The 19,094-nt window shown below is 40.6% G+C and overlaps 1 protein-coding gene across 8 annotated transcripts in view; it reads right to left on the bottom strand.

The window, feature by feature from the left end:
- The window catches only part of ZNF644 (zinc finger protein 644), a 75,207-nt gene that overhangs the window by 33,712 nt on the left and 22,401 nt on the right, over positions 1–19,094 (bottom strand). For 3 of the 8 annotated variants that reach the window (XM_054638820.2, XM_077182264.1, XM_077182268.1), the window contains exon 1: positions 13,125–13,248. The exons of 2 other annotated variants lie outside the window; for them this stretch is intronic. The gene's annotated coding sequence lies outside the window, so the exon portion shown is untranslated. 3 more of the 8 variants (XM_054638819.2, XM_054638818.2, XM_077182266.1) reach the window with 2 other exon arrangements.

Genomic DNA, 19,094 nt, shown 5'->3' with positions numbered 1-19,094 from the left:
CTCTTACTGAATCAGTCCAGTGCCTTTTCAGTCAAAGAAGTCTGAGAGAGAACCAAAACCCCAAAAATGAAAAAAGTACAGAAAAATGGGATCTTCTCTAGGTATAAAACACATCACCTATGGGACTTGGAAGAAGAGCAGACACAGTTTACTGTCAGACCATACCTGTCCTCAATATGCCACCTGTGGAATCCTGATAGAGACAGAAATTATTATTCACACATTCACTGAACTTGACATATCCCTTTCCTAATGTAATGCATAAAATAACTCTGAAATCCCTCAATGTAACTGCAAGAAGTTTACGACACAATGCATACACTGATGTCCTTATCAAAGTACAATACCATTTCCCAAGTAGATTCCACTCTATAATCTGACCCTTATTTATATATTTTCAACCTTATTTATAAACCTTCAAACAGAATCTAGGTTGGGCATATTTATTTCAAACTCAAAATATAAAAAAAAAATCTTAAAAAAAAAAGCTTTGCTGCATGCAGAAAAAACACTCAGGGCTTAATTTTAGAAAGCCAGAATTATGTTACCATATACAACATATTTTGTGAAATAGGAAATAGTATCTCGTTACTGTTTTTTTTCCCTGCAAGTTGTTTTATAAGGGCATTATGTTTATTATTAAAATTTAAAACCATTAAGCAATTTTTTTTAGTGTAGAAAAGGCAGTAATGAGGTTTTAAAAGATATTTACTAGAAATTAGTTTCTCCACTAAGCAGACTGGCATTCTAAAACAAGAATGCCTGATGATATCCATTATATCTAAATGGATTAAAATATCTGCTCCCTTTAATGACATTTTTACTTCAAGGCAGTATCTCACACAACATTTCTAACAGTAGTTAAAGCAGCACATTAATAATCACGCCATGTTCTTACAGTAGCAACAATAATTTCTGGTAGCCATTTTCTTTCCAGCTTTAACAGTGTCTCAAAGCCAACAGTCGTTCCTGCAAGCTCAGTACAAACCCAGAGGCAGCAAAGTGCTCTGCGGTCTCCTCTGGCTGCACTCCTGGCTGCCTCCCTGCAGACACCTCCAGTCCCGTGTGCTCACCGACCAGCATTCTCTAGCGCTGCACCCGACTCAATTTCAGTTTACACTCATGGCAATGTGACAGCATGGCAGTTCCCTTTGTAAAAACCCCAAACGACCCAACCCCCACATTTAGGAGATTGAACAGTTTGCTACTGAAGGATACTTTAAGGGGAGGGCAGCGCTGTAGTTCATGACTGTCACCTGCAGGCGCTGAGAACAGAGCCCAGCACAGGATCACCAACCTCCGCAGATCACAGATAACCACACCAAAGCCAGTGCTGGAGCCAAAAACAATTTCTTCATAGGCCATTCTGAATACCTCTGAATTTTCTACGTTGTAAGGCAGACTAGTGTACATTCATTTCCAAGTCTTCTCTGTGTTTCTAAAGTCTTAAAAATGACAAAACTTGAAACACTTTCTTGAATTAAGACTGCAATGCAGATTTCAAAAAAAGGTTGAGCCTAAAATCCTACAGCTCAAAATTAGTGATAAATTACTATTTTCTTCTTTCCTTTAAAAAAAATCACCAAAAAATCTCCCCTTCTTGCTATCATGACAGTTTGAAAAGAAGCAGTAGAGAACAGAAAGTAAATTACATAAACATTTGTAACAGCAATGGCAGGAAATAGTGAACCGGTATTAGCACATAAGTACCCCCTACAAAACAGGATCCTAAGCCCAAATTCAGTTCCTCAGAAGTTTGTTCCAGTTGAAAGGGTAGCTATGCTGAGATCACGAGCTCTAATGCCTGCTGTTGTCTGTCTAGACAGCATTTCTGACATTTCCTGACCATAGCAGGAAAGGGAATCTCCTGTTCCTAGCCTCAGAGGAAGTCTATTTTCTGTGCCCATGAAAATGTAAAATCTAACAAAAATTTCCTAGAGATTTCATGCACACTTTGCATAAGTATTCACAAAGCTTTGCTCATTAAGTGCTAAGAAAAATCTCATTGAGGGCTTACACTAAAATGAAGGAAGGCTTACGGTGAACTCTGAATTGCTGCAGCAGAGATTTTATTCTGATATCCCTACGACAGTACCTTCCAGCAGAGGACAGAGCAGACACTCTGGAGTATCATTCCCTGTAAACAGCACTGCTAACTCTCAAACAGCCTTCTTCCTAATCAGAGGACTAAGCTGTGACTACAATGAATGTTCCAAGATGAAGAAAATAACCATATAAAACAATTCCCAAAAAATGCAAATTCCAAACCAATCACCTAAAAATATAAATTTCAGCACCGCCATTCTTCTAGCAAAATCTTTTTCCAAATAAAATATACACATATTTCATACAACAGAATTCAGCCACTGCTTATCAGATTTGAAGTGAAGCTACAAAATGCTTCCTAATTGGGTTGATATATAAGCTATAATCTTTAAAATCTATGAAAGAGCACTTTGGGGAGCCACATATACTTAGCCAGTAACATAAGGACTTCCCTTCATTTGGCTGGAGCATGCTTTTTGGTAACACAGGAATGGTTCTGGTGAAGAAGGAAAAGTTATAATATGCAGTCAACACTATCACCTTAATAGCCTTTGAAAACATAAAAAATCCATTCCTCGCTGAGGTGCTCAGTGTTCATTTTTGGTTTGGTGAGATTCTAAGTTTCCAGCATTGTCTGTGGCCTCCATAAATAGGTAAAAACTATTTCCTGCCTTAGATAAGCTGTAGCAATGTAACATAATTGAGCCAGTTGTGTTTTATTTTACACCTTCATGTCAGATAGCTGCATTAGTGTTTTTGGAATAGGAACAACAGTCATTTTTCAACTGAGGTTATTCTACCAGACCTGGCAAGCAAACTGGGACAAATGCTTCCACATCCCTCTTTGAAATGTAGTTTGTGACCACTGTCATGAACACCCAATCGAGACAGTCGCACACCACCAGCACCACAACCACAGCTCAGGTTTGACACAGCATCCATATCTCTTTAGTAAGCTCCTATTCATGGTCCCTGTGTTCAACTGGACAGGGTCCACAAGCTTTATTACTAATATACTCATCATACAGGAGTGTTTCCTGTAGTGAAATGTCACAAGAGTTTACTAAAGTTACTGCCTTTGCTACAAAACTATTCCACGAAAAACATTTTGCTATGAAGCAGGTGTTTTCAAGATCTACCCCAAGGACTCTACTCAAGTTATGCAGTACCTTGAGGTCTACCTTCTAAACTGTTTAATAAACATCTATGGAGTCTCCATGCAAGATTGCAAGAAGATACAACAGTTCTATGCAGGCTTCACTTCAAGATCAGAGTTTAATTAATATTTTTCTTCTCAGCACTGAACTCTTTCAATGCTTGTGGACTTATTCAATTCCTTTTGTTTCAGGGAAAAGTTTAAAGTCTTTGATTCTTTTGCTATTTTAATTAGTTCTTCCAAATACACGAAGGCAAATGGAAGAACTTGGTATTTCCAGCACGCCACACCAGTTATCCTCACCTGTGCATATCCAGCCCATTGGCTGTCCTTGATTTGTCAGTTTTCCTAACCAGAGCAGGTTTCCCAACCAAACTTTCAAAAGTAGCTCAAGAAACAGGAGAGACAAGACAGATACTCTAAGCCTATTTCATATGCTTTACAGTGGATTACTAGGATAGCACCAAAGAACTGGATCTGCATGGGCTAAGATTGCATAAAATCCAAAAGTATAAATGGCACAAGTCATTCACATCATTACTCTGTTTCAGAATATACACATGGTTTTTAAATTGAAACAAAGAAACCTGTATGTTTCCCACTTTAAAAATGACATAACCCCAAGACAGAAATATTTTCTTCTAGCAAGTAAACAGCTTATGTTATTTGCAGTAATAACAAAGCTTCTTAAAACAAACCAAAGTCAGCACCAAAGATAAAGGAAACTTGGCCACTGTCTCGGACATTCACAGTTAAAATAAAAAACCTCTGACTACCTTGTTCAAAGGCTTCATAAATTCACAATGAGTAATATGTCCCAAAAGCTTAGTGTTCTACATCAGCACAGGATCTGTGCCTTCTTTTGGGCCCCTAAGCACAGCTGACTATTTGCCTACTGACTGGCCCCAGAGCTACTATGTTTCATCATCACCAGCAATTTCGTAAGCATACAAGTTAGATTTCAAGACCTCCTGTTTGTTTTCCACTGAAACACTGAAGAAAATATAACCAATACTTCAATGCTGAGAGAATATGTATGAATATGAAATCTGGTTTAAATGGACAAAAGGAGCAAGAGTAACTTTTCCTCAAGTTCAAAGACAACATATGGAAGCACACTGAATTAAAGCAATTCTGATAAAAAACTTCAGCACTTACTTAATACCTACTTAACTTTAAACAGCTTCAGAGAAAACAAGAGCCATGAATGACGCTGCAGAACTCTGATAAAAGTACAGAAATACATAAGGGATTGTTAAAAAATTAAGAAATAACCTGTCTTTATCCTCAGATTCACAAAACTAAAGAAATTCCGAGAACAAATAAAACAAAAAACAAAGGAAGCTACGGCGCAGAACAGGTCAACTTCTCCAAATTTAAGCCTTCAGAATATCCTAACCAAAGCTCTTCCTTGAACCAGAAAACTCTTTGGAATTTACAGTATTTAGAGGAAAACAGAGATATTTGTATCCTTGATTTTTTATGAGGTATAGGCAGCCACAAAGCACTCAGATTTGTACTTTGGTCTTAAAAAGCCAAGAGGGTTTTGGGGTGGAGCTTTTTTTTGGTATTTTCCAGTCGGGGTTTTTTTTGGGGGGAGGGCTGAGAAGCGAGGTGGGTTTTTTACACTAATAGGATTGTCCTGTGGAAAAGTACTGGTAACTTTAACAGTTTTGCATTCTTTCAAATAGCTGCCGATTTAACATCATACAGGTTTGGTTTTTATTTCTGAATGCTAAAATCTCCTTTAAGGACAGGAAGAAATGCTAATGAATCTACAGCGGCAGAAAACATGAAGAAAAAGAACAGCCTCAAGCAGGTAAAAACCAGAGCACTCTTTCCTGCTGAAAATGGCATTCTGGAAAATTACTTTAAAAAATGGAAGGAAAGTTAAGGTAAAACTGTCTGTCATAACAAAAGTGAAATCACAGAGATATTTCTTTGGACAAAAGCACCCTAGTTCCTAGTATTAGTATCACTAAGTTGGAAGAAAACTTTGATCAAAGAAGATCATGGCAACCACAACACAGGTGATCTCTAATTAATCCTCCCTCCTTTATATTTACATCCTTTGAAAATAGCATGCATCAGGCACGCTTCAGGAGCAGCTTACTAGATGGACCTAAAGCCAAGTTGCTAGAAATATATTAAATAGAACTTTATTTAAAACAGCACCCAGTATCCTAAAGATCAAAGCAATCACCTTGCAGAAGTCAAACAAACCTACTTTCTCTAAATGGCTCCACAAGAAAAAAACCCCAAAAACTAACTCATCATTAATGCTCCAAATGACATGAAGGAAGGTCCTGCAGTACTTCTTATGCAAAACTCATCTAATTTCCTTATGGACATAGCTGAACTTCTGAAAAGACTACAGAACCTGGATGCCTTCAGTTTTACTGAATGTGAGTACATTATCCTAAATATTGCCTTCATTTAGAACTCTGTATGATGTTCCAAACCACAATACTCCAACTCTAAATTGTTTGTCTATATACAAATATTGATAAATATCTGTAAAGATAAACAGACAAAGAAACACAACTGCTAACTGGTTCTTAACATAACTCCTTACTAGACAAGTCACCATCTCTGGTAACACTTCACTGGACTAAAAAAATGGAAGGCAAATCCCAAAGCTGTTTTTAGTGTCTAAAAGACATTTCTAAAAATGAATTATCACAGTACCTGTACGGTATTTTTAGAAATACTGTGACATTTCAGTTATATAGGAACCTGGATACCTTCTCCCAAGCATAATTTCTATTTTTTGCACTCTTCCTTTGTGCAAAAATACATCATACCTTTTAGTGTTCATTACTGCTGGTAAAACATTGAAAAGCAAGAGCACTCTTACCACTGTAGTAGAGAGAGAGACCTGGAGAACAATTTTTTTCATGACAAGCTGTTCTTCCTCTCCAAATCTTACACATGCCAGGAAAGAAACAATTTCTCTCATTCACCAGCTCTTTCAGCCACATGGACAGCAGTGAGAATCACACTGAACATCCTCAGCAAGCCTCACCACCTCCAAAGTCTGGGAACAAGGGCCTGGCATTTAGGGGAACATGGCACAGACCACCAGTGATGTACGTATTCCAAAACACTAACAAAAGGAAAGGTCTCTAAGAATCCCTGCTAAAGCAGCTCACCAACAAGTCAACTATTTTTCATCACCTGAGTCACTACTGTCCAACACAGTCAAGGCTTTAAAAAGACACAGAAAAAGCCAATCACTATCCTAAACCACTTCTGCAAGAAAACAAGTTAAATAAAACAAATGTTCACTAGTTTCCCCAAAGCAAAGATCTAGAAAGACCACAGACAGTACCTACTATCTTTGGTTTATGTAACACACAAGCAACCTTTCCACCTCTGTTTCTGCAGCATTTCAGCTCAACTTGCATTCCAGACATTCAAGTTCTACTCCCTCCCATTCTGTAATTGCTCCAAACCCTTCCAATTTTTTCACTGTGGCTTATCTAGGTTAATTCACCATCACATGTCTCCCCAACTTATTTTCTCCCTTTTACCCCAGCAAAAAAACTGTAACAACATAATATATTTCTTTTGTTAATAACTACCTGATTAGGGAGTTCTAAGTGCCATTTTGTTTTCAACTTTCTACAAGATGAGAAACTGTTTAAAAGTAATTTCAGAATACTAATATTCACTACAATTCATACACATGCAGCTATTTTCATTACATGCCACAGATTCTCAGTTCCAAAGTTTTGCCCAAGAACACAAAAGATCAGGTGATTTCAATAAGTCAAGAAGCATGCTATGAAAAAGGAAGGAAAAGAGGGCAGAGTGCTCACTTCAGTGTGGGAGAGAACTGTGAGAAGCCAGCTGCAGAACTGCCACTTCCCACTCCCTGCGATAGCACACACAATCAAGACTTTCTCACAGAGGATACACTCACAGCTATGGTATTAAAACAAAAAGCCCAGCACTTCTGTGTGAAGGAAAAAAGTTATTTATATTGGAACTTTGCAGGCAGAGCCTGTCCTCTGTTGAAAATATTGTTTCTAATACCAAGCTGACTGGGTAGCAACAACAAAAATACAGCTGTTGGAAAAAAAACATTCCCCTCCTCTGCCCTCCCTACCAATTATCACTGGGAGAACACAGAATCTCAGAATGGTGGTTTTGGTGAAGGCTCCTAAGAACATTCATAAGAATACACAGTATTCTTATATGCATAAATTCAATGACCTACATAAGAATAAACACAATAATAAATACAACAACCTACAGCCACTGTTTTGGTTGTTGGGAGCCTAATTTTAGGATACAAATTCTATATATTTCCAAACTCTTCTGACTGAAAAGGATAAATACAGAAAACTAAGTTGATTTCCAAACTCTTCTGACTGAAAAGGATAAATACAGAAAACTAAGTTGATTTCCAAACTCTTCTGACTGAAAAGGATAAATTCAGAAAACTAAGTTAATATCAGAGACAGTTCCTGAAATCCAACAGTCACAAAACTGTCGTATATGCGCACATTTGAAGATGAAGAAAGGTATCAGCAACAAACACTATACAACAAACATTGAGGGCCTTCCAAAAGTAAGCATCAAAAATTGTATCACATAGTGCTCCTAGGAGAGCTGAATAGAAGCAGAAGCAAACAGCAGAAATATACAGAGGACAACCACTCCAGAAAATAAAAACTGAAGCTAAAATAGAAAAAAAACCAAAAAAACCAAAACCGTCAGCCTGAACACCCCAACCAAACCAATGAAAACCTTAAACCATAACCAGCACCCATCACCCACTGACTGCAGCCAGGCCAGTAGCAGCCACAGCCACTTCCTACCAGCAGCAGCAAGGAGCAGCTTCAGAGCTGCCATGCTTTACCAGCAGACAGAAAAGGATCAGTTTTCCAAAAGCAGTCACCTGACCTCCTGCTGTTTGTCTTTTCTGGAAAATTCAGCCCAGTCCCTACCAAAGAGCCACACTGGGAAAGTAGATGGGATAAAGCACAATTCAATGCCATCAATGTACCAAAATATTATTCTGTGAAAAAGCAGGCAGAAGGGACTCATTGCTACATTTCAATGATTGCATTTGCTAAGGAATTCCTTGTCTTTCACTCAAACTAAAAATGGATGCATCAGGTGAAAGCCTGTAAATAAAGGTAAATTACACAAGAGATATTTTGCTGTGAAAAATATTTTTACAAATGGGTGCTAACAGTTGGTCCAGAGAACAGCGAAGGTACAGTGATGACTTCAGCTACAATTGGACCAATCAATAAGGCACCCTGTAATTCCTCCCATCCTGTTTCCCAAAATGCAATGTTATCAAGTAGCCATTTAAGGCAAGCAAAAAATACAGGCATTCAAATACTCCCAAAATAGTGTCCCTTTATGAAGAAAAAAAAATCCAATTAAGTTTGATAAGTATCTAACTCATAGCGTTCAGCATGCTGAAAAGTTACAACACAGTAACCAGGGGCCTGAAATATTCCTAAACCCAGCCATCTGACCTTTATTCTGATTTGAGCATGAACTTCACATAAACTGGATTAAGTTTCAAGAAATACTGAATTACTAAACAGCCCATCATCCTTAAACTAGTTAATTATTTGCAAGACAAAGCACTCAATATCAATCAATAAAGATCAACTAGAGAATTCCATTTCCAGTATCTGGATTTAGTATGAACCATCAGTTCCCATTCCAAGAGCATTACAATTACTTCTCCTGGAGTGAGAGTTCTCTGTGATCCCAGGTTTGCTCAGAACTGTTATGTCAGTTAACATTAGTGCAACCAGAACACACACACACACTGTTAAGCCACTGTCTTCCTCCATTTAACCTCACTGGCAATGTAAGGGCCTGGCTTTTGTGAACCTAACAGCTGCTGTGTACAGCTCAACAGTGACAGGAAGGCAGCACAACTGGATTTAAAATAAATTATTTTATATGAAATTATTATACAATACATTTGATTATGTGATTTTAAAAAAGCTTGCTCTCCTCTTCCTCTACCACTAAATCCTATAGATTCTGGGTAGACTTTGTACCAAGATGAAATATTCACTACATGACACTGAATTGCAGACTAGGTAAGTAACAGAGCCTATTGTGCTTTTTCAAATCTTGAAAACAATGCACATTAGAAGTTTATACAAACTCATTACATGGTCTTTCTTGATAGTAAACTGCGATTTGAGCACCAAATTACATCCCATAGGTTTACTGCACTATAGAGGTGCACAGTATTTGCATCTGGTTTTACATGGCCATTTCACATCCTTGCTATCCAAGAGCTTTTCTACAATTCTGTGAACAATGTGGGCTACTATCACTGCTAGCACAAAAGGTTCTTATTAATTGATCTAAGGGACACAATGTATACAGGCATTAATGCTTATGTGAGCTTTCTGTCTGGGTTTTTTGGGATTTTTTTGTTAATTAGGCATAAAAAGAATATTTTTTCATGATACTATAAACTTAGGAAATCCTTTAACTCATTCTGACAGCATCTTTATGTTTATCAGCCAGAGTGACCAACAATCACAATTTCCACTGGTAACTTAAGCTCTTTATGCAGTACCAATATAAAATTTACATTTACATTGGTAAAACTGCAGCAAGGAAAAATGTTAATTAACAAAAATCAGATTATAGATTTGGCTTATAGGCAGAGTGTTCAGGAAGACCAACAAATACATTTTCAGAGAAGACAAACTGGTTTTGGTTCATTTCACCTGGGATTCCTTTACACTCTGAAGCAGGGCGGATATTATTTTCATCTGAACAAATCCAGTTTTGGAGTATATGCCAAGTTTACTCAGTCTCAAAATCAATTTAAATGAGTGCAACACTGTTTAATTTTACTGTCATTTTCCCAATCTCTGAATACATAATACAAAATGCTCTGCAATCCAGAGCACAGAGGAAACTAATTGAATGTGTCTTGTAGTAACTAACACTGGAGCAATGCATTTGGTACTAAAAGAATAAAGGCATAAACAAGTATCTTAAGGCAGCCCCCTGATGGCCACATCACTTGGACTTTGCTAAAGATAAAAAGTTGCTGGAAAATGTAAAAATATGAGGACAGTGAATCAGCAGCTGTTCAAAAACCTTTAATTCAAACCAACTTCAGGTGAAGCTGCTGAGCAAGTGACATTACTATTCCATACTTTCTCCATTTTTAAGTTCTCAGAGCTTTTAAAAACCTGAAGGGGTTTGAAACTAATAACTGTGTGAACTTGTGTGTGCTTTATTACTATTGAGAAGTTTATTAGTTTTTTAGTTCCATTTACTCCATAAATGGCTTGAAAAGGCTTGAATTAAAAAAGTATACACACTGGTAGGCTGTGCTAATACTGGCAAGCTTAAGCACAAACTATTGCTCAAGAAACTCCACTAACAACCCTTGACTTCAGTGTCCATATGAAATTCAGTTAAAGTCAAAGGCAATGCCATTCTTGTTTAATATCCTGTTTTTTCAGCTGCTGATGCTCCTATTTCAGTCAACATTTTCTGTATTAAATAACCTCACAAAGATGCCCCAAGTGGTCAGTGCCTTTTTCTCCTACTAGCCAGGTCAACTGTTGAGAGTTCAACTATCTTTTTGCATTAAGAACTTTCATACTTTCCTTGGCATACTCCTCCTAGTGCTACTAAGCATAAACCAGACACTGGACTCAAAAAAAAAAAAAAAAAGTCAGAGTAGTACACCTCGGTTGTTTGGTTGGTTTTGGGGTTTTTTTTACAGTGATATTTGCCCAGAGCCTTTTTTTAAATTAAAAAAAAAATCATTCAGACTGAACAAAAGAAAAAAAAATGTATAAAAAGACAAGTCAAGTCTCTTTAGTGACATTATGGGTGTTTTCCTCTACAAAATTTCTCTTCCTTGGATAGGTCTTATTATTAAAAATGAAATCTGTAGGAATGAATATGAGACATCAGAAGAAACTATTCCAAGAAGATATTCTGAAGATTATTGATTTCAATTCTCAGTGTATTTCTTGTGTAACTCTGCACCATATTCCTCTGCAGTTACATTAAGCAGGTTTGCAACATCAGCTCTGACTCCAAGTCAGTGTAACAGGATTGTCACACTGCACTGCTCTTTGATGCACCCTGCTTAAACTCCTCTCCAATAAGAAAATTGCTGCATTTTCTCTGCACCTATGTGACCCACTAAAAGCTTCCCCAGATTTATCCTGCATTGTCTAATCAGTCCATTTATTCTGTCCTCAAATCACCAACCTTGCACAAGTCAGGTAGTAAAGAATTCTACACAGAAGAATCACATTAAGTTACCAAAACTCTGAAGCACTTCGCCATCCACTTATAAGAATCTTCTCTTTAAAATTTGTTTTATGATTTGAATCAAAAATTATGTTGCAACTTGTATTAAAAACCCTGTCAATTAATTAATGTGTTAATTCATTACTCTATACAAGATGAAATGACTTCTCACTCTAAAATCTGGTGCACATTCATTCTTCATATGCGTTTGAAAGTAAAGTTCCATGACACAATCTTCATAATTAAATTATGTGCTGGAAAGGGAGGCAGGAATCAGAATACCACTGCAAATGAGGTTTTGCTTAAAGGGCTAGAGCTGTACAGTACTGATGGAAGCCTATTTTGATATATCATACTTGTTTTCCATGACCACTTGACTTGTCAGTTTACAGACCACACTACCACGACAGAGGTACTGCCAACAGGCTGAAGGTTACACATATGCCATAAGAAGAATTAAAACTTTGTACATTTCACACCCGTTCCATTTGTCAAGATGATGCTCATCACTGCAAACTGGTAACACAGACTTAGTCAGAGAAACCACCAGATCCTGAAGCTGTTGGAAGCCCGAACACACGACTTTGGTACCTGAACTGGTAACTTTTCCCTCGCAGTTGTAAACCATCTCTGCGCCGGGAGCTCTACTCCCGCTCCCGGAGGGTACACGGCGGCGGGCCGGGGACTCGCCAGCCCTTTGTACCGACACCGGGCGTTTCAGAGCCTGCCCGCTCCACGTCGAGAAGGGAAGGGAGCGAAGGGGAGGGTGAGGAGCGCACGCTCCCCCTGTCCCAGGACGGCAGCGCAACCTTTCCCGGGTGGGCCGCCAGCAGAGGGGGGCAGCGCGGGCGAGACCCGCACTAGGGAGCCGCGCGGCGGAGCACAAGCGGCCCTGCGGGACCCGCCGGGGCGGGCGGCGGCAGGGCACGGAGGCCTGCGGGCCCCCAGAGTGACCCCGGCCACCCTCGAGCGACGGCGCTGTCCCGCCCGGCCGCCCCCGCCCGCGGGGCATTACCTGGCTCCCGCTGCCGCCGGCCCGGCCCCAGGCCCCGAGCGGCGGCCCCGGGCTGCCCAGCTCCTCCGCGCCTGGCAATGGCGGCGGCCCCGCTCCCCCTCCCCGCTCCGCGCTCACTGGCTGCGCCGCTTCATGTGACCGAACAAAACCCTCCTCGACACAGCCCTTTGTGTCCCGCCCGGCCGGGGCACCGGGAACGCCGCTCGTCGGCTCGGGGAGGTGGCGAGGGGCGCTTCTCGGGACGGAGAGAGGCCACAAGGCGGGCTGGAGAAGGAGGGGCCGGGGAGGGCAGCGCCTGCCGCGGCCGCTCGGCCTCCGCCACGCCACCGCCGCCCCGGCCCGGCCACTTACCGCGGCGCGGGCGGCTGCGGCCGAGCCGCGGTGCCGCACCAGGTCGGAGGCGGCCGCCATGTTCCCGATGCGGCAGGATGGGGCAGAGCTGCCCGCTCCGCCACCCGCCGCTAGGGCGGGCGGCCGGCCTGGCCCGGCCCGGATCGGGTGGGCTCCGCTCGGCCCCGGCCCGCGCCCCGCGGGGCCCTGCGCCTCCCGCTCTCCCCCTTCGCTCCGCGACCGGGCGGGGGCGGCGGGGGCGCGATACAAAAAACTAAATCGTAACGGGAAACTCACGGGCTCGCCGGGCTGTGCGTCACGCCGGGGTTACGTCCTGCGCGCGCCGTCGTGACGTCATCCCGCAAGCCTCCCGACCGCCCCGCCACTCCGCGCGCAGCTGCACGCACACGCACACACGCGCCCCACCGTGGGCGAAGGGCGCACGCGCACGGCATCCCCTCCCTGCCCCCGCCGGGAGCGCGCCCCCGCCGTGCCCGGTCCCGCGAGCGGCCCCGCCCGCTCGGAGGGAATGTCCGTCCCCCCCTAAGACTCAGAGGGAATGTCCCCATCCCCCTCGGGCCCGGAGGGAATGTCCCCCCGGGGCGGCTCCCCAAACACGCTGGGCGCACAGCGCCGGCTGCCAGCGCGGCCGCCGCCCGTCCGGCGGGCTTCCCTTCGCGCAGGCCTGGGAAAGCGGGTCCGGTGCGGCAGGATGTGCGCGGGGCGCTCCCGAGGCAGCGGGGAGGCAGAGCCCGGCTCGGGCTCGGGCTCCGGCTGCTGCGGCCGGTGCCGGGGCCGCGGGGAACCTGAGCGCAGCGGGGGGCGAGAAGCCATGAGGTGACAAAAAGACACGTTCGGCGCCACTCTCTCCTCAGACTAAGGCTGCTGAAGCGAGCCCCGGCTCACAGAGGGAATTCTCCCGGAGTCAGGGGAGAATGTTAAGTGCATAGCGACTGCTTAGATGAGTTAATTTTTTCCCTTCAGACTTGCCGGGCCTGGGGGATTTCACACTCGAGTGAGAAGCTGATAAAGGCAACGTTAGAGGTGTGAGCGGTGGTCAGTGTGCTCAGGGACACGACAGATGTCAGGAGAGAGGACGAGGAAAAACACGGCACATATAATTCAAAAGGGGGGAATAGGTAGAGCCAAGCACTGTCAATCATTCCCGCCTCTATTCTCAGAAAAGTACTGAAGCAAATAATCACACATCTTTAAGTACAGGATAACTAATGAAGTGGTAAGTTAGAGCCAACATAGATTTGTCAAAAAAAATCATATCGAGCCAAACTCGTCCTGAGCTGTGACAGAATAACAGGCCTTGGATGTGAGTAGTGCTTGGTCGGTTATGGCTTAAGTCAGGTTTTTGACACCATCTCAGAGAAGTCTTAATTGAGCAAGCAAAAGACATAACATAATGAACTGACTGCAGTGGTGCAAAATTACACCAGCGACGTCTCACTGTGACAAATAGCAGGACAGCAAATACAGTTCCCTGGAGGTGGGTATGTCATGACTGTGGTCCCAAGTCTAATTATGTATGTGACAGAATACAGTTTACATGGACTGGATTTGCCAACAATGCCAAACTGGCAGAGCGGGAAGCATGTTAGAGCACGAGAAAAGAATTCAAAACTTTCCTGAAAAAATAGTTGCAGAAATATGATGCAATTGAATAAATACAAGTGCCAACTTCAACATTTAAGCAGGAAAATAACAATTGCACAATTGCAAGACTGGGAACAGATGAATAAACACCAGGTTTACAGAAAAGGGGCTGGGGATCAGAGTAAATCACAAACTGAACATGCATCAACAATGTCACACCGTTGTGAAAAAAGCTGCAGTACAAAAAGATGCATAAACAGAACTGTCATATCTAGGACATAGGAAGAATGCCTCATCTTTAGTATTGGTGAAGCCTCATCTGTGTGTTCAGATTTGGCCTCTGCATTTCAAGAAAAATGTCTTTCAAAAACTTCCAGTAGAAGACAGTACAAGGAATGGAGGGGAAAAAAGTCACCATTTTAAAAGTTGTGACCCTAATTGAAAATAGGAATGTGTGGGATTTTTTAGTCTAGAGAATAAAAGACCATGGGGAGAAAAATCCATTGTTGCACTGAGTGCACTGCAGACAAGGCTAAACGTAACAGCTTTAAACTGTACTGAGAATTTTCAGTTAGACATTAGGAACAGTTCTATTGCCATATGGATAAGTAAAAGTGGCATACCTACAGGATCCTGGAAATGGTATTAGTATGTTTTTTAATATTAAGTTAATTATCTATAAGGAAAATAAAGAAGAATTTGACTGCTGTGAAGTAATGGAGGCACACTAGGTTATAGTTGCTTTCAGCATAATTTTCTGTAGCTGCAGTTACTATCCAGATACCTAGATATCTGTTCTGATCCTATTTTTCCCTGACAAAAGTGAATCCCAGAGGCATTTAAACATTTAATGTGTTGTCATGATCTTATGCACAGGTGTAGATATCCCCTTTGGGAGTCTTTGTCATGTTACAATCAGTATAGTTGTGTGGCAACATATGTCACATGCTCAGCTAATTTGCTAATTTATAAACTTTATATATCATTATAAATTCCACATTTAAAAACAATGTGTGTGTTAGTGCTCATGTAACCATTGTCTATCACAGCTTTTGCTTTTCTTTGCTTTTTCTCCATGGTACCAGAGGCTAATTTTCCCCAAATCCATTAAATTCAGGGGTTTCTCTGGAGCTTGCCAGTTAGGAGAAGGCAGTGTGAGTGGCTTATGTTGCAGGACTGAGACCCACCAAACTCAACTCATTAGAGATGACTAAAAGGCCATTAAATAGGCCAATTTTCAATCTCCACTGAGTTAGACTGAATTCAAACTGATAGCCCACAGGCAAAAGGCTATGAATTTCATTAACAGTACCCCAAAGCATTCAGTCCCCTAATGAGTGCTAATATTATTCTTCTGAGAATTAAGCCTGTTTTCTGAAAATATACATTTATAAAATCGAGTTCTAATTATTTTGGAGCTTGTAAGGACAGTTTTTCCACTGCTCTTAAACAAAAGAAACATTATCATCTTGTGCAATCCACAGATTCCTTCTAAGATTCTTACCAGGATATGTGCTCCACATTAACCAAAATACAAACAATAAAAACGTGAAAAGCAAATATTAATGCTACCCCTATGCTTCTTGCTGAAAATCATATATTTTATTGCACGCAATCATTTTAAGGTCATCACCCTTATTTAATTTAAATATATGTTGCCCAATAGAAGGTAAGATTTAAGGAATAGCAATTCTTGCTTCAATTCTGCAATTAACAACTGAAGGAAATCCCCAAATTCTGTAAAAGTATTAACTTATAGAAGATGCAATGTTTTATTAGATTTCACATCTATTTGTGAACAAGTAAAATACTTAGCATAACAAAACCTGAACTTCAGTTCTAATTCTGCCAAATCCTACAACTTATTAATAGTTTAAAGATATCTAGCAATTTTTTAATCTCTTAACTTAATACTTGAACTAAGAGGCCCAATTCCATTAGCACTAATGGATTCTTAAAAATGCTTATGATTCACATAATCTGTGGATCAAAAAATCCACATTTGGTGTGAATGAATAAAGAACATAAATTCAGTATTTCATTAAAATGGCAGTGTGGTAAAAGGTTATGTCCAGTGATGTCAGAAGTCTTTTTTGATTTCTAATTCCACTTCTGTTGCCATTTGTAGTATGTGAAAAGTAGTAGATGATCTTAAAGGTTGCCTGATGGATTAAGAAGACTTGAGAAACAGACACCAAATGACACAAAATTGGGATTGCATGTCTGCACAAAATAGAAACTTTAGGACCAGTGAAGCATTCTAATGTCAGTAAAGGAACATGTAATGGCCAGTAGAGAACAACACAATAGGATCCTTGAAAATCAAGCCAGATACTGCACAGCTGGCTTTCTGTTTGCAGGAATTCTGGCTGTGGCCTGGATTATTTCTCCACCAATGCAGACAAAGCCTAATAATGGTTAAAACAGCATTTGAAAATCTCTTGAGAAAATGATGCTCCTAGTTCCTCCTGATCTTCAACATGGCTATAAAAAGCTTAAACCAAGGCAGGTTCTTTCAAGTTAGCAGCAAAGTATGATTAACTGGAACCAATTTAGTAACTGTTTCTTCATATAAACGTTTTTGTAGCTGAAGCTGCAGAGGGAGAGTTGGAAAATGTTTAAGCTGAAGCATTTTGAATGAAAGAAGACTGCAAATGCCTCCTTGTAACACAGAGCAAAATCCCAAATGCCTGGAGGGAAAAACTTTTTAATGATAATTTCTTACATTTATATAGCACCTTTAATTCCCTAGGACCCCAAGCACTTCATTAACTCTATGCAAAAAGCTTCACCATGGAAATAGAGCCACTATATGCATCATTCCTTGAACATTTCATATTCAGTTGACATATATTCTGGTTATCCTGTGTACAGCAAACAAAATAACAACAGATAAAATATTTAGCTGTATAATTTTGAGTTATAGAACAATTTAAGGCTGTATGGTTTACAAAATGCTGTCATGTAATGGATACATTACATTTAACCCATTAGTTTTCCTTCTCCATTTACTATTTCAATCTCATCTTTATACCATAGCCCTTGGTAGAAAATTTTGTCTTCCATAACATTTTTAAAATTGAAATGATTCTTGATGTCTGATTTTCAGACAAAAAAGGTCTCTATAGGCAAAAGTAGCATCTTTTATGAAATACACTACTACAGTCTGAAAAAGTAGAGTTTTTGAGTACCTGAGATATAGTGATGGGATTTTTTTAAGGTGAGATGGTTGTACTAATAAAATCCCTTATCTTTATGTATGAAGTTTGTCTTGTCTTTGTCTTTAGACCCTAGTAACTACAAAAAGAAGCACACAGAAACATGATATGAAAGGTATCTGTGTTTCATTGCTCAACTTGCCACTGAGTTTTTCTTTACACTCTACTGAGATGTTTCTGGTTTCTTGGCCTTTCCTACAATGACATAATGCAGATTTCACTAATATCCATGAATTTAGGACCTCAATGTACTGGTTGTTTCGACAAAGAGTAATCAACGTTATTTCAACTGAAATATTAGAAGAACTAATAAAAGAATTATATGGAGCAGTTTAATTTATTTCAACATTGTAGAAACAAAAAGGGGAAGGTGACTTTTCCTAATATTTTTTTTTCTGCTTGAGCTGTTGATTCTTTTTGTTTGTTCTCTTGTTTTGCTGGCTTGCTTCTTTCACAGGCCCTTTTGAGATACAGTTGTCATGTTAATTAAAGAGGATTGTCTTGTCTATTTTTCAGACAGAACAAAAAAAGTATTTTATTTATAAATTTAGTCTCTGCCATAAATCAAGATATTCTAGTCATCTTTGTCAAAATGAATTAAACTTTTAAAATTACCAGTAAAATAATAAGAGAGCAGTAAGAACATATAGATAAAATTGTCTCTCTTAACAGTGATCCCAAGATAAGGTTAGTCCTGAAATAAAGTATTTTGCAACAGAAGGGTGTTTAGACAGCGTGCCTAGGGAAACATTACTGCTTTGCACTGTGGATTGCCTTTAGAACTGTCCTACTGTTGTGTGTGTTTGAAATCTCAGAGAAGATTGCTCAGATTACATGAGACAACTGCCACTGTTTTCTCACTGCTCAGCCTCTGTCCATAGGCAATGGTACGAAGATTTCCGTGGCTGTTGCTCAGACCTGCTGCCCTTGGCTAGGCCTGTGCTCGCAGTTACAAACCAGCTTTTGTCAGGACAGCAGCTCGTGCCCAGCTTGCCACAGTCGTCTCCTGTTCTCAGGCTCACCACTATGGAGTGTTCCTGTCATCTGCCACCCATCAGAGGGGAGCAGCTGCGGGGGCAGCACTGCCTGCCTGGCACACCAGGCTCCATTCTTAGCTGTCCTACAGGTACCACTACTGTAAACACTACAAATCCTGGATTAATTATCAATAGTCATTCACTAACCTTAGCCCTCATGCTCATTTTATTTCATCAGGTATTGTTCTAATAGATCTTCCATTAAAAAAGACAATAGCTGAGCCTACATCTGTGTTCCTTTCAGGAGGATCTGCCATCTCTCTTCTCACATTTGAGTTACTGAGCTCAAGTCTCACAGAATTCAAAGATCACAAGAAAGCAGATTAGTGTAGGAAAATACCACCATACATTATAACACTGACCTTCTTAAAAACAATGCTTTGCCTTGGAGAGTTGCCATTTGCATC

This window comes from Agelaius phoeniceus, chromosome 8 (assembly GCF_051311805.1).
Source record: "Agelaius phoeniceus isolate bAgePho1 chromosome 8, bAgePho1.hap1, whole genome shotgun sequence".
Classification (NCBI taxonomy): domain Eukaryota; kingdom Metazoa; phylum Chordata; class Aves; order Passeriformes; family Icteridae; genus Agelaius; species Agelaius phoeniceus.
Note: the sequence above shows the minus strand (reverse complement) of the source record. Positions and strands in the feature narration are given on the sequence as shown.